At 41.2% G+C, this 24937-nt stretch overlaps 1 protein-coding gene and 1 non-coding gene across 2 annotated transcripts in view; one reads left to right on the top strand and one right to left on the bottom strand.

The window, feature by feature from the left end:
- DNER (delta/notch like EGF repeat containing) overlaps window positions 1-24937 on the top strand; it is a 363927-nt gene that overhangs the window by 104918 nt on the left and 234072 nt on the right. The gene's annotated exons all lie outside the window — the stretch shown is intronic.
- Window positions 11170-11231, bottom strand: LOC114671593 (U7 small nuclear RNA). Its single transcript, XR_003721628.1, has one exon. It is a non-coding gene; the product is annotated as a U7 small nuclear RNA (small nuclear RNA).

Genomic DNA, 24937 nt, shown 5'->3' with positions numbered 1-24937 from the left:
AAAAAAACAGCTCTCATGCTCTATTGCCTACATTGTATCTATGAGAATATAGGACTGGCAGGCTCTGAAGGCCGTTGGGCACAGCTCTTGCCTCTGTGCCAGAAAAGGAGGGTTATCGCCATTGGATAGATATAGAACAAAAGCCCAGGGGTCATGTGACTGCTCCGTCAGGTGACTACATTTCTTTTCTTTGTTTTGTTTTTTGAGACAAGGCTCACTGAATCACGCAGATGGGAGTGCAGTCATATCAGTGACATGATGGTGGCTCACGGCAGTTTTGACTTCCTGGGCTCAAGCAATCCTCCCACCACAGCCTCCTAACTAGCTGGGGCCACAGGTGTGTGCTACCACACCCAGCTAATTTTTGTATTTTTGATGGAGATGGGGTTTGCCATGTTGCCCAGGCTGGTTTTGAACTCTTGGACTCAAGTGATCCTCCTGCCTTAGCCTCCCAAAGTGCAGGGATTACAGGCGACAGTCACCATGCCCAGCCTGAATTTCTGCCCTGGGTCTCTTTTCATGCTTATAACAAAAAAACTCTCTTTGTCTTCTTTATGAAGTATAGAAATAAATGACTTACAATATCAGCAAAAAAATATAAACTCCTTTTTTTGTGTTAAAAAATTGAAATAGAAAAGGATACAATAAATGTATTTGGTGGATCGGTCTTTAAGAGCCTTTTTCAGAGGACTAAAAGTTATTGAGAACAGTGTATCTAAGCAAAGCTAATTTTCAAAATTATAATTAATATTTCATTGTCTAAATTATAAGGAACATGTTTGGAATAATAGTCACAGGTGATGAGGTTTTAATTTAAATGGGAAGCAAATCAGTATTTAAAATAGCTCCACACAATTAGGTTGCTATTATTTGAATAAATGGGATCTAAATACTGGAAATATAACCGTGTCATAATCTCTGTTCTAGAATGTACGTTTACTGTTATGGAATCAAGAAAGGGAGCTCTTTTTTTTCTTATTTTAGTTACCATACTCTCCATCCGGATTTTTACTTGTTGTAGAGCTAATGTTGGGTTTTGATACATAAAATCAAGTGTCATTACGGATTTCCTATTTATTGCATTCATTTTGCATGTTTTGAAATCAATGCAAGGTTGAAATGCCGGCTTTTCGTCTTTTGGATCTTCTTCAGTGGATGTGCTTTGGTGGCTGCCAGAATTAGCCATGTTCAGGACCTTTCCAGGACAAGTTGTCACAGTGTGGCCAGAGCAGCCTGTAGCAGACCCTCCCATCTGCATAAGCATGCCAAAGGCCTCACCCCAGAGACCAGGACAGGCCACGTGTCCAGGTAAACACCATGATTTAAGATACATCAGGATTGCTCACTTAGCCTATGTGAGCCTTTTGCCTAGAGATGGTCCTGGAATCACCCCAGGGTATTAGAAATTAATGGCATTATAGAAGGTGGACCTTCCAAGAGCCCTAGAGATGATCGAGATGATCTAGATTCGAGACAGCTCCCTCACTTCACCCATGAAACCCAGAGCGTGGAGATGATGACCACAAGTGGATAGAGAGTGCCATTGTTCTCTTGATTCCGCAGTTAGTGTTCTTTCTTCTACAGCAATGTTTCTGGGGACAGAAAGAGGAAAGAGGGAGACACACACTCTCTGTGGGTGTATTCTCAGGGAGGTCTGTGAGTTGGATGAGGTAACGTGTAATGTTCGTGTGCTCTCTGGTTACCATCACCTTAGATCAGAAGCGACCACTTTATGATTGAGTACCACTCTGAGATACAAGGCCTGCTTGGGTTGATCATAGAGTTGGCCAGTGAGAAAAAAATAATCAGTAATAAGTCAATGATGTATTTGCTCCAAGTGAAGGTCCAAAGTCACATGGAACCACAGGACAAAAGTTTCAAGGTGGGTTGAACAAGGAGAGGATGTGGGAGGATTCAACATCATATGGCCCATGGTGGCCCCATAGCCTGTGGTGGTCCTTGGAAGTAGCATCAGTGAACACACTCCAGAGAAACTTCATGAGCACGGTCACCTATGAGCAACCAACTAGCTGCAGTAAAGTAGTATTTTCTACCATGTTATATTAATTTAAGTTTATCAGTTTTGCGATTTTTAATAAAAATATACTTGTATCTCTTTGAGTAGCAACTTTAATGGAGGTTAACATTGGGTGTTTGTGAAACTTGTTTTCCAGTAAAAGGAGTCTCTTCACTTTTGAGCTTTGATAAATATTCCATGCCATGCTGGCCTTATCATTCAGATTCCTACATGCAGGTCCGTGTCCACCCGGGGAATGAAACCCTCGGAAACCCAGACTCTTAGCTGGATCCTAGCTACCCTCACTTCTTGTGGCTGTTTGCTTTGCAATAGCTTTAGATAGAATTTTTTTTTTTTTTTTTTTTTTTTTTGCCACTAGTCTCATAGTGAAGGGATAATCACCAAAGAAAGTGACACTTTGTCCTCTACAAAACAATTCTTTTTTTTTTTTTTTTAAGACGGAGTTTTGCTCTTGTGGCTCAGGCTGGAATGCAATGGCGCAATCTCAGCTCACCGCAACCTCCTTCTCCAAGGTTCAAACAATTCTCCTGTCTCAGGTTCCTGAGTAGCTGGGATTACAGGCAAGCACCACCATGCCCGGCTAATTTTGTATTTTTGTTAGAGATGGGGTTTCTCCATGTTGGTCAGGCTGATCTCAAACTCCTGACCTCAGGTGATCTGCCCGCCTTGGCCTCCCAAAGTGTTGGGATTACAGGTGTAAACCACCATGTCCGGCCTCTACAGAACAATTCTAAACCCTTTGGATGACTTGGAAAATGCATCATTGAGTGGGGGTGGGGAGGCGTCACCAACTGTCCTGCCTGGACTCTGTCGTTGTTGTAAATTCCCATTTACCCTTCTAGGAATGAAACTTTGGTGATAAATGTTACTGCTAATCTTAGTAGATTAAGTCTTTGTAGATTAGTTCCTAACCCTAGCAGATAAAAGCAACTATACATATAGAATGTTAGACCTCAAGTAACTGTATCTTGGGTAATGTGAGGTAAATATTAATACAACTTTATAATAATCACTTAAGATTATATTGCACTGTACATTTGATTTCTCTAACCAGCCATGAGGAAAGTGGGCACTGGTCTTTTAGATTTTATGTAAGGAAGCTGCAATTCAGAGTTACTGTCCAGTCTGCAGAGGAGGCGGGGCTGGAGCCCAGTCTCTCATACCCAGGTTCATAGCTCTGTTCTTTGCCTCATTCTGTAGCCTCAAGACAACACTGTCTAGCTCCAGTAAAACTGCAAGAAAGTCTTTGGGGAATACGGAGCTACCTCCCTAGCCCAGGAAATTATGACCCTGTAAATAAAAATGTCCTGTAGGAGAGTCCAGGAACAGGCTGGCAAGGAGGACAGAGTTAAGGCCAGGAGACTGGGCTTGGAGCTAGTCTCACATGTTCCCAACGACAGAGGACTTCAGAAAGGCTGGGCGACTTGGGAAACAAACATTCCATCTATTTGTGTTTCATGTTTTTTTTTCTGATGGATCTGGAATTTTTAGATGCTTATCTTCAGATGTAAATCTCAAACTCTGTTCAGTGCCAAACAAAACTACTTTTGCCTCCCTCCTAACTTGCTTGTCTGTGCCATGATACCCTTCAATTAGCATGTATGATTAAGAATTTAAAGCTCAACAGTTATGAAGGGTGGCTGAAACAGAGACTAACGATCCGGGGGCTTGATACTCTATGTAGTTACTTGTTTCTAAATGTATGCTAAGATTCACCCAGCTCAAACTGTCTTTCCTGAAAAGTAAATGATTAAAAGAAAATAAAATGTCCAGGAAACTTAGCTCTTAATTATTATTATTATTTTTTTGGAAATGTAGAGTATAGTAAAAACAATCCGGCATTGACTCTTCCCTGCACCATATATTATGTTTGCGGTTTGTGAACTTAAGTCTTAGATGTCTCACCTCTAAAATGGAGTTGGTAACATTTGCCTTACAGGGTTATTTTTAGGTTTGGAAATCATATTTTCAACACTTATAGCACTGCTACAGAACACTCAGTTATATGAGAATTTATCATGCATTTTATTTTCTACACAATGTATTGAGTGTGTTACTGTTCATAAATTAAGTTTGCTGTGACTGTAATTCAGGTGATCTGCCTCTTTTGCAGCCACATGTTTGAATGCTTGATTTTGCTTTCTACCGTGGTTCATACTGATTGCCAAACTACTAAAAATGCTGCTGTAGTAATTGGTACTGCTGTTTGGATTTTATTTTTTTCTGTTACCAGCAAAACTTCTGTTTTTAGAAGCAATATTTATAGAATGAACTGGCCGTTAATCTATATTCTATTCAGCAAAATTAGAGTTTTAATAGCTGTTTGCTGAAAATCTTCCCCGAAGAGCTGGGCACAATAGAGATCCTGATAACTGTATCTCATGTTGGACGTTCTACAATGCAAATGTTTTAATGAGGCTGCAAGTGCGACTGAATTTTAACTAGAGATAAGCTATTGTTTTATTTTAGCAAGTCACTTGTACATTTGCCTTAAATATGCAAATACGTATTTTGGTCCAAAATAGTTTTGTGTGTTGGAATAAGTTCTTGCTTTCTAACACACAGTAATAGAACCTGTCACTTTAAGATTTCTTATTAGTTCATCCGGTTCTCTCTCCCTACATGTGTAGATGTGATAAGGAAAGTAAATAACCGAGTCCTTCATAGAATTATCACAGACTCTGGATGTTAGGTCAGAAGACCGAAGATAACCAGTTTGGAGCTCACTGTGCCTACTATTGGTCAAAGCGAAACCTGGGCCAAATAGCCTGGTAACTCCAGGCCATTCTGGCAAAGTGCAAAAAACAGTGAGCCCAGCATGTTCCACCGAGCTTTGGGTCCACAGCAAGGCTTCTGGAATCATAGAGCTGCAACCTTCCAAGAGATGGCTGTCTTCGTGGACAGCTCTCATGCACAGCTGGGTCAGTCTAAGTCCATATCAGTGGAAGTTTTGGACCCAGAGCTGTTCTGCCTCACCTGAGGCATCTTTACTGGCTGTGGTTGGCTCTACCAGATACCACCTTCTTTTACGGTAAATCTCTCTCTGGGATGTTTTATCCTTTTAACAGTCAGGCTTCCACCAGGGTCCCCCAGTGTATCCAGAATGCCTTTAATGTCTGATTCCCCATAGTGGACTCAGTTGAAGCCTTTCTGACCTGGTCAGTTGATATTTATGAGGGTGACCAGAATTCCCAATTCCCCTGATTAGAGTTTTGTACCTGAGTCCTAGATTCTCTTGGATAATCCTCAGCAGTCCCTCAAAGAAAGTACTATCCCCATTTCAAATATTCAAAAAGTGAGGAGTTGATAAGTTACTTTAACTCCACAAGAACTAAGAGGTATTATGTGGCTGTGCTGGGATTTGACCCTAGTAGCGCTCGACTCCAGAGTATGGTTGACTTCAGTTTGCAACTAATGCCTTAATCCACGTTGTGATTGACCAGCTGCCAAAACATAGGAACAGTAAGATAACAAAAAGTGACAGACTACCAACGCAAAAGCTTCATACTCCTCACCTGCATATTGAAGAAAAGGGCTTCAAAGAAACTCAGGACTGAGTGGTTATGGAGACGGTGTAACATGCCACCGACACTATGTGATGAAGGTTTCAAGGTGGTTATTTATGATTTCCTGTCAGTACGTCTTAGAGGAAGGGCTGGTGGAGACAGGTTCAAAGAACTGGGTTGAAATTCTTCTCTGTCACTTAGGGAGCCTAACCCTGCGTGTAACCTCGTAGGACTTTGGTTTCCTTCTCTGTAAAGAGAAGGTGAAACCTCACAAGGTCAGGGTGGTTGTGGGGATCTTTCAGAGCTGTGTCAGTTGCATGCTTTGCTAACCTAGTTGATTTCAATCAATTTGCCGATAAGCCTGTTCTGTCTATGGTCTGCCTACAAGTCTCCTGAAATTCCAGCTATTTGGTTCTTTTAGAAGATGAGGACTGATTATTGAGATTTCTACAATTGTTAAGTGGCAGAACTTTGTAAATTTACTTCTTATTAATTTATAAAGTGACCCATTTTATGAAGAACTTTTAATGAATTGTGTCACAACAACTGTTTTCATGTAAGCCAGGGATTCCCAAACTTTCTTGATTCCTGGTGGTCTTAGCATCCCGGTAAATTTCTTATAGTGCTTCAGGTCAAAAGGTATTGCTAATGGTTCTTTTTATTAAGTAGTTAGATCCCAACAACTTATGTGCAAACAACTTTGTAGCTGTTTGAAAAAAAATACACATAATTTGAAGGAAAAAAAATACATTTGCTTTATTCTTAAGTAATCGCAGTTACGTTCTGCTGGGACTGTGTGCCTGTGGGGCACTATACAGCTGCTTAGTTGATCACTTCATTTCCTGTTCACATCAACTGTCAGGGAGTATTTGCTTTTATTATCCCAGCAATTGCTGAAAAACCCAGCTTTGGTAAGATATGATATCATCAAAATGTAATAGGATGTAATGTTGAAACAATGAACTACTTCTAGCTAGTAGTTTGTGAAATGTCTGACAGAAGTTGTAGATCCTGTGTTTCTCTTGAAAATTAAAAACATATAATCTGTGGTGCCCTGTGCCTTCAACTTGGCACCCCGTGGCACTTTGGCACACAGTTTGGGAACTGCGGATATAAGCAGCATGTACATTGCCATATTGGCATTTGACAGGCGTGGACGCAGCTCTTAGGGTTCTCTAAGATGCATAAGTATCACGAAAGGACCGCAGCCGAGGACCCAGTTCTGGTGAGTGGTCTTCCAGTACGCTGTCGGCGGTTGAGGAAATGGTACATTTCTGTGCCTTGCCAAACGAAGTTGCTCTTAGGTTCTCTAAGATGCATAAGTATCATGAAAGGACCGCAGCCTGGAACCGGGTCCTGGTGAGTGGTCTTCCAGTACGCTGTCGGCGGTTGAGGAAATAGTACATTTCTGTGCATTGCCAAATGGAGCAAGTGCACACCCATTGATGGTGTTCCCATGACCCTGAGCCATTCTCATGAACGTCAGCTGCAGGCTCCCCACTGGATAGAACTGGCCATCTGAATGCGGGTCTCAGTTAAGAATGTGGAACAGTTGCTTTCTGCATAACATTCTTCTAAGTGCACTTACTGCTTTCCAGGAAACCGTTCTCTTCTACCGTGTCCGTGGGCTGTGAGGCCGTTTAGATTGTTTCCTGTGATTTCTGCAGCATGACACAGTGGGCCACAAATGCTCCCTTTTCTGTGTCATTTGCTCTCTTCATTGATAAAGGACACTCATCCTTCCTGTTTATTTTCAGAACTTGTTCTTAGGTTTATTGGGCGTGGCTCATTCTAAAGTCTGAAAACCTTCCATTGTCAAAACAAATAGTACCAGGGCATGATGTTCATATTTTACTTCAAAGAGAACTTAAAGCACAAACAACATTAAAATACTCATCTACAAAGTTATGCCATTGTTTAAATTCCTATTATATTTTTTTGCAGGATGGATTGATTTTTCTCATGACAAAAACTTTTATGTGATAAAATTTCACCTACTGAATATTTCTAGCCAATGGGCTGAATCAGTGATTATAATTCTGGTGGGAGAAGAAGAGAGTAAAAATATTACAATCCAGACATTACTCCTGCCTCCCTGGGAGAGCTCCACAATTATTTAGCCATTTTTATTGAAGCTATAAAAAGTAGAATGTACAATCCGTGCAAGAAAATCGTCCTTGCCTTTTTCTGCATTGGTCATGCACATAAGCAGCAATGTGTGACAGTGTTGCTCTGTCTATGGTGTTTGTCATTGTGTCCCTCCACCAGCACTTCAGGAACAGAGGCTTTGCATGTTTTCAGGGCCTAGTGCAGGGGTTAGCAAACTTTTTCTGTAAAGGGGCAGATAGTTAATATTTTCAGCATTGTGAGCTACAAGGTCTTTGCGGCAACTGTTCACCTGTGCCGTTGCCATGTGAAGGCAGCCAGATAATACGTAAAACGAATGATCGTGGTTGTGTTTCAATAAAGCTTTATCGATGGGCACTGAAACTTGAATCTTATCAAACATTTACGTGATTATTTGGAATATTAATCTTCTTTTGATTTTTCAACCTTTAAAAAGCATAAACATCATTCTTGCCTCATAGGCTGTACAGACACAGGTTGCAGGTCACATTTGATCTGTGGGTCAGAATTTGCCAGCCCCTGGGCTACAGAAATGCTTGGAACAGAGAAGGTGCTTGAATGATGAAGATCACATTTTTATTTATTTATTTTTGAGACAGAGTTTCACTCTCGTTCCCTAAGCTGGAGTGCAGTGGCACAATCTCAGCTCACTGCAACCTCCACCCCCTGGGTTCAAGTGATTCTTCTGCCTCAGCCTCCCAAGTAGCTGAGATTACAGGTGCTCACCACCACGCCTGGCTAATTTTTGTATTCTTAGTAGAGATGGGGTTTCACCATGTTGGCCAGGCTGGTCTTGAACTCCTGACCTCAAGCAATCCACCTGCCTTGGCCTCCCAAAGTGCTGCAATTACAGGTGTGAGCCACTATGCCTGGCCAAGATCACATTTTTAATTAAAATCTTTATTATGAACTATTTTAAACCTACAGAAAAGCACGAAGAATAGTATAATTAGCATCTGCCACTGAGATTCAACAAACATCATTCTGCCATATTGGTTTCCAATTATTAAGAAAAAAATAAAACAGGCAAATACAGTTAAAGCCCGCCATCCCCACTGCCACTACCCTACTCCTCCCCAACCCACTTCCCTCCCTCTCTACCCAGAAACAATGATCGTTCTGCGTTGGGTTGTAAGCTTCTGTCTTTTAAAATATTTTTGCAACATAGGCATAAAATGCACGTAGACCACGTGTGATACTGCAGGATCCTTTCACGACTTACTTTTTTCCACTCACTACAGTGTTTCTGTGATGTGTCGGTGGCTTTCAGACATAGCTCTAGTTCATTCATTTAAATTTTCATGCAATTTAATTTATTCACCTTTTATGAGTCTTATTCAAGAGATTATTTTCTATCTTGATGTCATCAAGATATTGTCCTATATTTTCATCTAAAGCAGGAATCAGCAAACTTTGAGCAAAGGGCCAGAGAATAAATAGTTTAGGCATTGTGGGCCACTTGTCTGTTGCAGCTACTCAACTGTGGGGAAGCAGCTCTGGACCATGGACATGCTGACGGGTGTGACCGTGCTCCAGTAAAACTTGATTTATTAAGATCAGGCGATGGGCCACATTTGGTCTGTGAGCTGCAATTTGTCAACTCCTGATTTAAAAGCTTTGAGGTTGTATTTGTAACATTGTCATACAAAATCCATCTGGAATTCATTGTGTGTGTGGATGTATGGTATAAGTTAGATATTTATGTTAGTCCCAGGGTCAGCAATTAGCAATTATTCAAGTATCACTTACTAAAAAGTTGAACTTTCCTACACTAATTTTTTTTTTTTTTTTTTTTTTGAGACAGAGTTTCGCTTTGTCACCCAGGCTGCAGTGGAGTGGTATGACCTTGGCTCACTGCAACCTCTGCCTCCCGGGTTCAAGCAATTCTCGTGCCTCAGCCTCCCGAGTAGCTGGGATTGCATACATGTACCACCATGCCTGGCTAATTTTGTATTTTTAGTAGAGGTGGGGTTTCATCATGTTGGCCAGGCTGGTCTTGAACTCCTGATTCGACCCCCTCGGCCCTCCAAAGCGCTGGGGTTACAGGCGTGAGCTATCGCGCCCATCCTTCCTACACTAATTTTTAATGCTTTCCCTGTTATATTCGAAGTTTCTCTACATGGCAAATCTCTGCTCTCTCATCTGAAACATTGTTCAATGTAGTTATAGATTTATAATAAATTTTTATTTCTGGGGGGAATAAAGTCATGTGTCTTTATTCTTCTTCAAATTATCTTGAAAATATTTGGTCCTTTCATCTCTCATTTGTGTTTTGGATCAATTTGATAAGTCAGAAAACAAAAAAGAAGCATGGGATTTTGATTGGAGTTGTGCTGTTCTACCTGGATTAGTATTCTCATTATGTGACTAGCTGAGGGACCGTGAACAAGTTAGTTTCTGAGCCTGAGAGATAATATGCAGATAACAGTACCTGCCTCACAGGGTGATAGTGAAGATAAAGTGGATTAATATAGGGAGCACGTCAAGAACCATGCCAGATATAGCATAAGCACTCAGAAATCTTAGCTATTAATATCTTTAGTAGAAGTCTTCTTATCAAAGGTATCAGGACAGTTAATCAGGTCAGTTAATTAAAGAAGTTGTGAGGAATTATAGTACAGTTTTGGTTTTCTTTTAAGCATCTTATTTCATCTTAAATGCGTAAATACATATTCATGCAGGAGTGGAAAAGGTTTTGTTGACCCTTATCCACAGTTCCAAGTGCTGATGGTGGCTTCTTTCCTTGTATGGTTTGTAATTTTTACTGTGCGCTGATTATGATGAGTCTGTGTGTACACATGCATGTGTGTGAGTCCCATGTGTCCTGTATTGTGAAAAGTGTCACTCCACTCCTGTACTGATCCTAAACACATTTTGTTGTTGCTGTTGTTTGAAATGGAGTTTCGCTCTTGTTGCCCAGTATGGGGTGCCAATGGCACCATCTTGGCTCACTGCAACTTCCACCTTGTGGGTTCAAGTGATTCTCCTGCCTCAGCCTCCCGAGTAGCTGGAATTACAGGAGCACACCACCACGCCCGGTTAATTTTTGCAGTTTTAGTCAAGACAGGGTTTCACCATGTTGGTCAGGCTGGTCTTGAACTCTTGACCTCCAGTGATCTGCCTGCCTTGGCCTCCCAAAGTGCTGGGATTAGAGATGTGAGCCACTGTCCCTGGCTCTAAACACGTTTTTAATGTGAAGTTTTGGTTTAGGATGTCCACATGAAGGAGGTGTTGTTAATCACAGGGGACATTCATATGGGAGGTTTTAATAATTCATGGGATTTGTTTTTTTTAATCCAAAGACTGTAAAGATGTCAGTTTTTCTGCTGTTACCCCAGGCCTGCTGGTAGATTTATCTAGTGTCCCTTCTGCCCTCTCTAAACAGACATGAGGCTCTAAGAGGCTTCATGTGTGGGGTGGTTATAGTTGCCTCTCCTTTCCTGTGCTCAAGGCCCCATTTCCCATCCCCATTTGAGTGTCTGTGTGTGTGTGTGGGAGGGGGGCCTTCCTGTAAAAACCAGAAAGCCTGCTAGACAGATTCTGAAAGAGCTGGAACACTCCCATGTGATTTTTAGAACCCCAGTTCCCAGAACTGTAGGTCTTATTTCCAACTCTGTAGGCTGTGTGGTCAATGCAGTGTCATCATATGCTGATTCTCTGGTTGTGAATTTTCTTATCATTCCTGAAACCTGAGGATCCCCCCTTTCTTCCATCCCTTTTTAAAGCTTACCTCCGAATCAAAGCATTTTTAATTTTATCTAATATTTTTTTTCACTGGAGAAGGGCCTGGCCATCAGTTCAATTAAAATCCTGAATAGTGAAATTTTCCATCGAAGTTTTTGTTGTATGAACGCCTATGGCATTTGCATATGCAAGATAAGTCACGTGTCTATGATCTTCTTTTTTTTTTTTTTTTTGAGGCAGGGTCTTGCTCCGTCACCCAGGCTGGAGTGCAGTGGCGCTATCTTGGCTCACTGCAACCTCCGCCTCCCAGGTTCAAGCAATCATCCCTCCTCAGCCCCTCAAGTAGCTGGGATTACAGGTGCATGCCACCATGCCCAGCTAGTTTTTGCATTTGTTTTTGTAGAGGGGGTTTCGCTCTGTTGCCCAGGCTGGTATGGTGTCTATAATCTTTATATACTAACAATTCACATAGTTCAACATGGAAAGCATTATTAAATGGGATTGATTTCATCAACATTCTAAAACAGGTCAGAGGATCCTCTGTGCTCAAAAATTGTTTGCTTGAAAAGCCATTAATTCTATATGGCTATACTTTTCTGACAGTTTTCCCAGTGGGTTCTTCTAGCCTACTAATTTTATGCCCTAATTGGAAATGCTAAATATTTGCATTTAAAGAGGTAACTGGAATGATCAGTATTGTAGAGTGTCTTCAAAGCTACGGTACCTTTGCCATACTGCTTCATTAGATATAATTATACAGGTTTCTTCTGCTTCCCTGTATAGCTGTCCATGTCCACAGAGCTGCAAAATTAAGGTGGTGGTGGGTTTCTGCTCTCATCCCTTTGCTTCCTGTCTGAACTCCTAGGCTGCAGAGCCTGGGGTCTCTGTTGTGACCATCCTTGTTTCTCTGCTTCACAATCCATGACTGTTTCTAGCTGGTAAGGCTTTTACGGATGACCTCTTCCACTTTCAGCCCTGTTTTTTGTTCTGTTATTACTTTTTTCTTTTGTCTTTCATACCTACAAAGGTCCTCTCAGCTTCCTCATGGAAAAAAAAAATAAAACAACCCTGGCCTTTGAGCAGATTTGCTAGACAATCAAAGATCCTCTTTTCATTCTTGCAATGAGACAATCTGAACACACGTGCAGTTTGGAGGTCTTTGGCTCTTGTTGATTTTAAAACAATTGGTCCTGGATATCTAGGGCCCCCTGCTCTTTTGGTGGCTTGAGGTTTTACTCATTTTCCTTTTTAGTGTTTTTCTTAGTGTAGCTGTCTATATGAAGCCTGCTGTTTATAGAAGGCTTATCTCCAGATAAATGAGGTTGGATACCCGAAGACTTTAGATTTATCTGCAGAGCCACTGATTTTTGTCCTATTCCCGGGAGCAGATGGGTATTGAAATTAGAGCAGCTGTTTCCAAGTAAGGTTAGAAAACTGAAAAGAGAGCCGAGGGAATTTTGTGTGCCTGCAGAGAGAAACACACACATCAAAGCAGTCAAGAGGCCAGGCAGGTACACGAGAACTCTTGGCACTTGACGGCTCAACCCAAAGCCTCCCCCCAACTTTTACTAAACAAGGTGACCCTGATTTTTCTGCTCTTGCACCTGGTTTCACAGACACTCCTAGATTTCTCTGTCTGACTTCTCTTAAGGATCCCAGGCCACCGAGCCTAGCAGATACAGAAGAACGCTCTTCCTGGTAGGGAATGTTCTGAACAAAGAATGATCTAGAAAGCAGTGGGGTCTCTTCTTTGTTTCAGACAAGAAGTATTTTTTGAGAGCCTACTACGTGCCTGGTTTTCCAACTTCCTGCTACCCCACGTTGGTGTCATTTGTTCTTTATTTATTCTTTAAAAATAAAGAGCATGTCGTTTGTCCTATTTAAAAAATAAAGAAATGAGAACATTTAAAACGTTTGGGGTCCCCAACAAAAGTGAAAATTTCTTTTCAAAGTGCTGCTCCGACTTGAGTTTCCACCCCTGGTTGGCATGTTTCATTGGCTTTCTGTGTCTTCTAGGAGGAAGGTCAAACTCATTAGAGGGGCACAGAGGCTGCTGGCTTTTGGCTTCTGCTGGCTCTCCTGGTCCCTGTGGCTTCATGTGGTCACTGTGCTGGAGGGAGAGTCGCTCTGGAATCTGTGTGCCATTCTTGCCTGGGAGGAAAGTCAGGAAGGAACCTTATGGTTACTTCTGGGTAGAAGCAAGTTAGTTTCATCATCTTTGTTAAATATGACAATCAAGGAACAGAGAGTATGTCAGATATGTGTACATGGTAGGTGTTTTAAAGACAGTTTTCAAAAATTGCAAAGCACAAAATATATGCAGAAAAGTGCCCCCCAAAATATGTACAGCTCAATGTATTATCATAAAATGAACACCTGTGTAACCACCACTCAGATCAAGGTTGACCATGTTGCCCTCCAGCAGCTTCCTCGTCTCCACCTCTCCCAGCTCCCCGAAGTTAATCACTCTTCTGACTTCCAGCATGGGTCACTTTTGCTGTTTACAATCTTTACACAAGTGGAAAAAGCACTGTGTTTGGGGGAATTCGTTCTACTTGTTGTATAAGGCTATAGTTCTTTCTTTTGTCATGGCTGTGTAGTATATTTTATCAGTATACTATAACTGTTGTCATCCAGCTCATGAATATTCTTACAGTTAGTGCTCTTTGTGTTCTGTTTATTACATATTTGTTTACTATAAGGTTACACAGATATTCTCTTCTATTATCTTTTTGAAGCTTAATTTTTTATCTTTCAGTTGGATCTACAATCCAATTGGAGTTTATTTTTGTATATGGCTTGAGAGAGAAAAAAATCTTCATTTTTTTTTTCTCATTGGATATCAGTTTATTGAAAAGACTCTATTCTAGAAGTCAGGTGTCCCTGCGTGATCCTTTCTGTTTCTTGTCTCTCTGTTCCATTGGTCTATTTGTTCATCTTTCTGCCAATATCATGCTATCCTAATTACTATAGCTTTAAAATTCCTGCTTTCTAATAGAGCAAGCCCTCCCACATTGTTCTTATTCAAGCCTGTCTGTGCTATCGTGGGCCATTTTACAGAAGCACACAACTGTTGTGATTTCTGTTGCAGCAGCATTGAATCTTGTAGGTTACTTTAAGAAAAATTGGAGTCTTTCTAATATCGAGTTTTCTAATTCATGACTAGAATATTCCCCCTTTACAATTCTGTTTGTTGAGATCATGCACTTTTAAAATTTGATTTATTACCAGGAATTTAATTTTTTTCATCTATTATAAATAGCCCCTTTGAGAAAATTATCTTTAGTTTGCTGCTGATACATGGAGATGCAAAATATTTTTATTTTTTGGTAAATTTTGACCTTGCATGCAGCAAACTTGCCGAAGTTCCATATTTTAATAATTCATCTGCATAAATAATCATATAGTCTGTAAATTGACAGCTTATTTTCTTATTAGATCCTTATACTTTCTTTTTCTTTTTGCCTCATTGCACCGTGTAGGACATTTAGTGCAGTGTTCAATGGAAGTGGTATTAGCAAACATCCTTGCTTTCTTCTCAATTTCAGAGAGAAACTGTTCTCCCTTTCACCAGTAAGTATTATATTTGTTCAAGGTTTTTTGTAGACACTCTTTATCGGATAAAAGAAGTTTCCTTCTATTCTTAGTTTGCTAAAAGTCTTCACTCTACCTAGATGTTAAATTCAATAAGTGTTTTTTCTGCAGTGGTTGAGATGATCATACAATCTTCACAGGAAGTTTAGTTCCCAGTTTGCCTGCAGACTTCTTTTCCTGCGTACAAAGGAGGCAGAAGTCGACATATTTCTTGTATTGATGGAATTGTTGTTTTGTAAAAAAGAGTTTGATAGGATGTATGAGTGTCTCTGATGAGAGGCGAAACAAAAATGTATGCACTGGAATTGTTCTGCAAGTTTTTGATTCAAGAAACTGGACTTTGAATGACTAAAAGTAAAAAAAAAAGTAGCATTTCATTTGAGGCTGGTGTGCCTATGTCAGTAAGTGCAGTTGAGTGCTATCTCTTAGGACTTAGTTAAATATGGAAACCAAGGGACAAAGGGCAGATCAGGTTTTTGAAGAACAATTCATTTAATTCTTGATATATCTGCAGCTGAGCAGAGCTTAGAGATTCATCACTATGACTTATCACTATGTGTTGATCAGACTAAAGCAAAAGTATTGAGATTTCAAGGTAATTTCCAAATGCAGTATGTTTTAAAGAGAGCATGAAAAAGTAGGGAAACAATAAGTAAGGGTTTATTTTTAATGGATTCATTTTATAGCCACATGTTTCAATTCTGCTTATAATTTCCTTTTAGCCTACTTACAAATGTGACTCAACTCACATACAAAAATCAGGACAAGCTGGTTTCAAGAAAACTGACTCAGAATTGAGGGGAATAATGGACTGACCAAATTAATCTTGGAATAATTTTTTGAATTGATGTAGAGTTTCTAAGACAGAAGTAAAGACATATCAAAACATGGAATGTGTATTTCACTAAGACATATAGTTCTTGATTCAGTAAAATGAATGAGCATTTTTATTATTTGGATTTGGAGAAAATGTCTTGGGATGCATTTCTTGGCTGAGTCTACCACTGGCATAAGCACTATAGTGATTTTTTTTTACATCTTTATTCCCAGTGAGTAAGCAGTTGGTGTTGGAATATAGTTGAAATCCTTATTAAAGAAGGTGGGAAAAATTTCATTTTGAGACAAAAATACTGTGATAGTTGGACCCCAACATTGTTCATTTGTGTTTCAGAAGGAAGATGACATTTACAACCAGTGCAATTCCTATTTCAGACATAGAAACACAATATTAAGAACTTAAAGGCCTTTAGAACATTCTAGTCCCATCCTTTCCTTTTACAGTTGAGGGTGCTGAGCCCCAGGAAGCTTTCTTGCCTAGTCCAAAATCACCTGCAAATGAGACTGGAACCCCAGTCTTTCTCTCCCATATCGCGGTACCTCAGGGTGGCAATTGTTCATTCTCGTTTCTCCAGTAACCCTAAGCTCTAAATTCTGGAGTCATCTTTGTTTTAGTCTCTCCAATTGGCAGACACGGACACTCTCCTGCTATTTCAATATCCCATTAGTCTGTGTGACCTTTCCCCACCCACTGTCTTCTATGGGTCCACCTAGTTCTATATTTAGCCTTGGCATAGGTTGCTCATCATTCATCTCCATTTAGTTCAGCCGATGGATGGAAAGGTTGAGGGAGAATTTCCATATTTCTTCTAGTGAAGGAAAGGTGGGGGTATGATTGTGTTCTTGTGTTCATTCATTGTGTTCTTGCTTCAAGGTGGACTATCAAGATGTGCATTCTTTTCATAGTACCAAGATTTATTCTGCAACCTTCCTGCACATAATTATGACTAAAAGAATGTCTGGTCCTTTAAGTTGTTTTGCCAAAGGTCCTTCTGTTATTTAATCACTTGGTGCCCACCAGTCCAATTAGGGAGTTGCACGGGGGGAGAAAATAGATGTTATTGCTATCAAACTTGTAGGGCGCTGTTCAAGATAGTTTTCTTTTTTGAAGTCTTTCCAGGTGACCCCATCTACCTGTTTTCCTTCTTTTGTGAACCCCAAAGTCTGTACTGTCTAGATCAGGGATTGGCAAACTAAAGGGGCAGATAACAAATATCCTATAGGCTTTGTGGGCCAGGTGCTCTCAGTTGTCACTACTCAACTGCTGGTGTGTTGCAAAAGCAGTCAACACATAAACAGGTGGCTGTGGTTGCATTCCAATAAAGCTTTATTTACAAAAACAAACTGGATTTGGCCTGTGGTTGTAATTTGCCAACTTCTAGTTTGTATTAACAATTTCTAAATTTTGGTTTTGGGACCAGGTACCTCAGAATCATGTGGGAAATGCTGAAAGATACAGGTTTCTAGGCTTCACCTTTAGAGTTTCTGATGAGCGGCCTGGAGCTGGGGAATCTGTGTTTTAAAAGTTCCCTGATTGATTCTGCTGCTTAGACAAATCACTAAAACAACGGCCCATTCTAGTTATCTGCTTCCCTCCTTCATTCTTTCCTTTTCTATTTTCCTCACTCGCTCCTTTCCATCCTCCAGTAAATATACATACAAAGAAATATATAACATTTTATTTGTGTTTAAGATTATATAAAATGGCATGATTCTGTAGATTGCTTATTTTGTAGATTGCTTGTTTATTTCTTTGCCCTTTTTATTGAGGCATTTATCTTGTATTGATCCTAAAAATTCTTTCTATAATAAGGGATTTAGTCCTTTATAGTATGTTGTGCATTTCTTCCTTCATGATAGTGTTGCCTTTTAAATTTATTCATGGAGTTTTATGGTTTAAAAATAATTTTGATGGTGTGAAATGCACTGTTCCCCTAAGGCAGTGGTCTCAATCAGAGATTATCTTTCCCCAGGGGATGTTAGCAATGGTTTTGGTTGGCATAACTTGGAAGGAGGGATTCTATTGGCATCTAGTAAGGAAGGATGCAGGATGCTGCTAAACATCTTACAACATACAGGGCAGCCCCCCACGACAAAAAGTTATCCAGTTCAAGGTGTCAAAAGCACCACAGTTGAGAAAACCTGCTTTAAGGCTATTTCTTTATTTTACTTATTTTATTTTTTATTTTTTATTTTTTTTTGAGACGGAGTCTCACTCTGTCGCCCAGGCTGGAGTGCAGTGGTGCGATCTTGGCTCACTGCAAGCTCCACTTCCTGGGTTCATACCATTTTCCTGCCTCAGCCTCCTGAGTAGCTGGGACTACAGGCGCCCGCCACCACGCCCGGCTAATTTTTTGTATTTTTAGTAGAGACGGAGTTTCACCATGTTCGCCAGGATGGTCTCGATCTCCTGACCTCATGATCCGCCTGCCTCAGACTCCCAAAGTGCTGGGATTACAGGCATGAGCCACTGTGTCCAGCCTGTTTTTTTTTTTGGTAAGACACACCCTCCTCCTGTAATACTAATATCTCTATTAAAATCCGTATTAAAACTTTTAAAATTGACTGCTACTCAGACAAATTACTAACATAATAGTCAGTTTTACTTCCTTCTTAACACCATACACAAATTCCCCCTCTTCTTTCACTTCCTTGCCTCTGTCTTCTTCTCCACTCCTCTATAAGTATCACGAGTCCCCTGTGTCCCCTCTGTGGCCAGCGTGGTGCTAGGTCATATAATGTCCCCTACCCACTGCCCAGAATTTGTAAGTTCTCCTCTGGGGCTTTGTCGCATTTGGTTTCCTCAAGCACCCTCCCATTCCCCCTGGATGCCTTTGCCCACTTAGCATGGGTATAAGTGAGGGAGGGGCTGACCTCTGGTTGGCTCGGTTCTTCCCTGGACCTTCTGAAAACTGCCAATGCAAGCTTAGTGGCCGTCAATAGAATCCTAAGTCTTCAACCTGGAGGAGGCCTTTCGAGATGCGACCCCAGCTCCTCCCTTAATGCACAAGGGGTGTGTGTCCAGAGCAGGTGAGCAACTTGTCCCACCCACCTGTCAAGAACAGGGCCAACACCAGGGCGATGCTTGCTCAGCTGGCTCCCATTTCCCATTGGAAAACTCCCAGACCAGCTCTTCCTGGTGGAGACATCCAGAATTGCTCTCTTTGTTTTGCTGAAAGCTGCCACTGTCATTCTAAAAGAGGCTGGTCCCAACACCTGCTCATGATCTCATTTCCTATTTGCTATGATCAAATCCATTCTCTCCCTCAGCATTAAAAAATGTAAGGTAGTTTAATATAAAGGTGTTGGGGTGGGTAACCTCAATCAAACAAAGGATCCTAATAGCTGACATGCATACCAGCAGGGCATGCAATTGACGAGCTGACTGCTCAGGGCAAGTCCACGTTAACATCTCTGACTCTTCGATTGGACTGTGAGCTTTTCAAGGGCCAGATAAGGCTTTATTCATCTTCCTGACCCCTCTTATGGGCATCCTGCCTGGCACATCATAGGTGCTTGATAAATGTTGCATGAATTGCTGATTGGCCATATTGAGTTTTCTGTAAAAGTACAGAAGAGGCAGGGCTGAAACCCATACATTTTCTAAACTAGTATGGAAGGGAAGTTAGTTACCTGGGCATCTCCCCAGGCCCCACCATCATCCAGGTAATGCTGATGCAGGTGTCCACACTTCAAAGCAACCCTATTAGCTTGACTTACTATGTCTAATGACCCTATCAATGGGCCTCTTTCATGCCTTTTAAAGTTGACATTTCATCCTTCCGTTTGTCTGCTGCAGAGGACATGGGAATTGCCAGAAACATGGGTGGAGAGAGTTTAAGGAAGAAAAACAGGCCATGGCTAAAGCGTCACACTGCTACTGCCTTTGAATCACAAGTCCTAGGAGAGGCTGGCACCCTTGCTCAGGTCTGGCCTCCCGTTTTACTCAGTCCATTCCCCCCGAGCTGCTCTTGGTTAGGGTGGGCATTATTTGACACCGCTGAAAAGTCTAAAATAAAATGTGGAAAATAGTTTCAGGTTAGTTCTATGATGTGAAAAAATATGGCGTAAGCAGATGAATTGATGTGATGCAGCAAGCATACAGCGTTTAATAAATGGGCCTGCTGGTTCACTGTAAGCAGAAGCCCATTAACCCATGGGCTTTCTCTTTCCTCTTTATTATAGCTGGTATTACAAAGGCTTAATCATTTTTTCCCCATCATTAGAATCTAGAAATTATAGCTCGGAAAATATAATGTATTACATTTTATGCATTCCCGAAGTTAGGTCTATTAATTCTGATATTTTGTCTCATTATGCATTTTGGCAGTTTGGTTATTACCTGCTCATAGTTCAGATTTAATGGGATGCAAGACCCGAAGCGACCTCTGCAACAGGACCTTTTCCTTAATGAGAAAAAATACAAATACAAACTTAAAAAAATATTGTCTGTATACAGAAGCATAGGACTTATGATAAATATTTATGATTTGCTTAAAAGTTAATGATTGCACCTTATCTCATATATGCTGTTATGAGTTGAAACAGCTTTCCCAAAAAATAAAACTAGTCTGAAGTGTTAGAGAAAATAATGGCAGAAAGCTGCCATTGTTAATGAAACAACTAATATACACGCCAAGGAAGTAGCATTGGGATAAAATTATTTTTAAAAAGGGCCCAATGACCCTGCAATGCATTTAATTCTCTGCCTTGTACCCTGTGTGTGTGCATATATGTGTGTGTGCATGCATGTGTGTGTCTGTGTGCTTGTGCATGTGTGTGCATGTATATGTGTGCTTGTGCATGTGTGTGTACATGTGTGTGCATGCACACTCCATCACATTATCCACTGCTTTGAATCCCTGTAGAAATTTATTTTACTGACTGTTTAATTTTTAGCTTTTGTCGTCTCTTCTTCACTAAGAGTGTTTCTCCTGGCCTTCCGTGTCAGTCATTCATTCTTCAGCCCACATGCTATTTGTGCATTCCTCTCATCTATGAAGCTCAGACAACAGCACTTAGGGTATTATTGATTCTCATCATATTTTCTTTCTGGCTCTTTATCCCTTTACCTGATGGGACTGACTCCTGGACGTAGCAAATTGAGCATTGCCACGGGACCTGCCCTTTGCCACCCAGCTCCATCAACCAGCACCTCTGACACTTCCCACTGGGGTGAATAGCTTCACAAAGTAGCTCACAGAGATGGTCCCTGAGGACCAGAGAAAGGTGGCTTGGCTCACTGTGTTGAAAGCCACTTGTGAAGTCGGTCTGTACTCTTCCTGCCCTCATCAAGGCTGCAGCTAGGTTGTGCTGGTTCTGTCTTACCTCTCAGGTTGACAGAGCTTTTACTCCTTTTAAAGAAGACTTAAAGTTATTTAATTACTTTAAAACACCACAGTGGGACATTTCAGGCTCCCCTTTGACTTATGTTCTCAAGATCTGAGACTGGGCCTTTGAGAATCCTGATTGCATTTAACAAGGCAGTACACTTCACAGGCTCTGGCAGCTGCTTGTATATAACATCATTCACATCCATTCACTCGCTCATTCATTCATTTAGTAAATGTTTATCCAGCAGCTCCCATGTGCTGGGCACTGTTCTAGGGCTGTGGATACATAAGTAAATTAAACTGAAAACAGAAATTGGACCTCAAAAAGCCTACATTCTAGTGGCGGAAGAAAAAAACGAATGTATTAAATAATTTAAAATTTATGTGAGAAGATGATGGATATTTTAGAAAAAATAAAGCAAGGAAGGGAGTCAAACACCAGCATCACACAATATACCCAGGCAGCAAACCAGCACATGTACCCAGTGAATCTAAAATAAAAATTGAAGAGAAAAAAAGAGGAGTTGACATTGTCAGAGGCTAGAGACCTTGCTCTGTTAAATAGGGTCCTCATCAGAGGATGGCATTGGAGCAAAGACTCAAAGGTGGCTCAGGAGCAGTCTTGAGAAGCCAGGGCATTCCAGGCAGAGGGGACAACCGGTGCAAAGGTCCTGGGACAGGAGAGTGCCTGGAGCATAGGAGGAGCAGTGAGCAAGCCAGTGTGTGTGGAGCCAGTGAGGGAGGTCGGGGCGGGAGGTGAGGTCAGGGAGAATGGGGCAGGCACATCACAGAGGGCTTGTAAAACTTGGTGCATACAGGCTGGACATGGTGGCTCATGTCTATAATCCCAGCACTTTGGGAGGCCAAGGCAGGTGGATCACCTGAGGTGAGGAGTTTGAGACGAACTTGGTCAACATGGTGAAACCTCATCTCTAATAAAAATACAAAAATTAGGCGGGTGTGGTGGTGGGTGCCTGTAATCCCAGTTACTTGGGAGACTGAGGCAGGTGAATTGCTTGAACCTGGGAGGCAGAGGTTGCAGTGAGCCAAGATGGCACTATTGCACTCCAGCCTGGGCAACAAGAGTGAAAATCCATCTCAAAAAAAAAAAAAAAAATTAGTGAATACTTTGGCTTTTATTCTGGGTAAAAGTCATTTGCGTAACATTGCTAAACCTCAACTATAAAATTAGAATAATAAATATACAAATGTACTTACCAAAAGATTTGTAGTAAGGATGAACGAAAGTAAGAAATGTAAAATGCCTAACAGAATGGCAGGCGCACACATAAGTATTGTGAATAGCAGGTAGGACTCGGTGCTTTTAGTGCTTGTACTAGGTTACTAGTTGTAAACGTTTAGTGCTTGTACTAGGTTACTAGATGTAAACTCCCTAGGGACAGATTTAGGGTTTTTTTTTTTTTTTAAATTTTTTAAACAGCATTTTATACCCAGACCTGGTACAGTTCTTGTCATAGTAAGTCCTCAATCAGTGTTCATTGAGTATTACCATTATCATACATTTTTCTAAAAAAAGCATTCAGGTAATCTTAATTGGCCTACATTTAATACCTACTTGTTTTCTGTTGCTTACAAAAATATAACCCTTATCTTCTGCCTTCTCTACAGTAATTTTTTTTTAGCATGATAATAAGATGATATCAAAGTTGTGGTGCTATGTTATGGAAAGAACTCTTGGCTGAAAATCAGAAGACATGGTCTGCTAGTATGGTAGCTGTGAGAGGTCATTCAACTCCTCTGCCTGTTCTTTTTTTTTTTTTTGAGGTGAAGTCTTGTTCTGTTGCCCAGGCTGGAGTGCAGTGGCACAATCTTGGCTTACTGCAACCTCCGCTTCCCAGGTTCAAGTGATTCTCCCGCCTTAGCCTTTCTAGTAGCTAGGATTACAGGTGCCCACCACCACGCCCGGCTAAGTTTTGTATTTTGAGTAGAGATGAGGCTTTGCCATGTTGGCCGGGCTGGTCTTGAACTCCTCACCTCGTGATCCGCTTGCCTTGGCCTCTCAAAGTGCTGGGATTACAGGCGCGAGCCACCGCACCCGGCCCTCTGCTCTTCTTTTTCTCGAAGTGATACGGGTTCAGAAAATCCTTCTCCATTTCAATGTTGGTGTGAAGAGAAGCTACTCTATGTTCTTTGAAAACTCTAAACGGCTCTCTTGGGGAGGGTAGGTGTCATGCCTGTTACCGTGGGAAGGGTGCGTACATGTGCTTGACTGATTTCTCTGAAGGAATGTGGACTTCTGCTGTGCTTGGCTCTCCTTCTGAGGAGGCCCCTGCCTCTCTGAGGACTGGTGGTTGTCAGCTGTGGGCTGTGGCAATGGAGCTGAAGCTGTGAGGCCTCTCAGGCCACCAGATAGGTGGTCCTTGCCTTAGTAATGTCATTCTCTAAGCTGCACAATGGAGGTTTGGACTTTCAGAATTAAGTTTTGCATTGATCCCTTGTGGTTTAAATGTATTTCTGCCTTTATAATGCATGTATTGAAATTCTTATTTGTGACTACATCAACCTCAGATGTTTTAAAAGTTGATTTCAGAAACATGGCTTTGAATGTCTCCTTTGTTCAAGTGAATAAAATTCTTCTGGTTGCATAATTCTTGAGGTGACAGCCATTCCACAAGGCCTTCCTAAAAATAAATCAGAAACAAGATAACAGCATCGTGACTAAACAAGAAGTTCACATCCCTCCCTTTTCACGTGTTGCCTTCCAAATGTTGATCAATCTATCGTGTCTACTTTTTCCAACAATTTTTTAAAAAGTCCCATCATATAGCCTATGTTCCTGGACAGGCTGGGAATAGAGCAGTGAACACAGTAGATAAAATCTCTGAATTCATGCAGCTCACATTTTTGCAGGAGAGGGGTCAAGAAGAGACTACTTTAGATTTCACAGTGAGGGAAGGCTTCTGCTAGAAGGAGCATTTGAGTAGAGGATGGAATGAAATGAGGAAGAGAAGCCATGCAACGTCTGGAGAAAAAGTGTTCCAGGCAGGGGGTCCAGCAGGTGCAAAGGGCCTGAGGTGGCAATCAACTTGGTATAGTCCAGGGAGAGAGACAAGGTGAGGACGGGAGGCTACAAGGGAGGAGGAAGGTTTGTGGGAGGAGAGGAAGGGGCCTGACCAAAAAGAGCTTTGTCTGCCGAAGAAGGAGTTTGGATTTTACTTTGAGTTGATAGATTGTAAATACTGTAAATTAATTATTGACAGTTGAAATATTCTCTTCAGACACAAATCCATTGACTCTGATCTGAGCTTCTGTGAAGGAATTGCCAAGTGAGAGCATAGAATTAATGTGGTATTTTTGAAGCTTCATTTGATTCAAGCCCAAATCCCTTAATATTCCTTAAGGAGTCTGTTGGAAGTTGCTTGATGGGAATGATTAGCAGAACGAGTAGCTGATTTGCCATGCAGAGTTCTCTCCATGTATGTTGAAGTGTGTGAACTCACTTTAACAGGAGAGTGAGGGTCCCATTTCTCTGACGTTTATTCTGTACGGAATTCTATTTTGCAGTCAGCCCTGAGCAGCCAGGGGTATATCAGCTAGAGATCTGATTTTCTCTTTATCACAGAAACAAATCATAATTGAATCGGTGCTGAGAACATGACTGAACCCTTGCGCTATCTCAAGAGGAGCAGGTGGTTTTTTCACATCGTTTTGTAGCGTGTCTCCGACTACCAACAAATGGCCATTCAGAGGTCAACAGCGAAGGACTCTCAGATAAACACTTTCCCCAGACCTCGAACATAATTTAAACACATATAACTGAGTTCTCATCTTCCATATCTGGCGAGGGATGGGGTCAC

This window comes from Macaca mulatta, chromosome 12 (assembly GCF_049350105.2).
Source record: "Macaca mulatta isolate MMU2019108-1 chromosome 12, T2T-MMU8v2.0, whole genome shotgun sequence".
Lineage (NCBI taxonomy): Eukaryota > Metazoa > Chordata > Mammalia > Primates > Cercopithecidae > Macaca > Macaca mulatta.
This window is presented reverse-complemented; position numbering and strand designations above follow the sequence as displayed.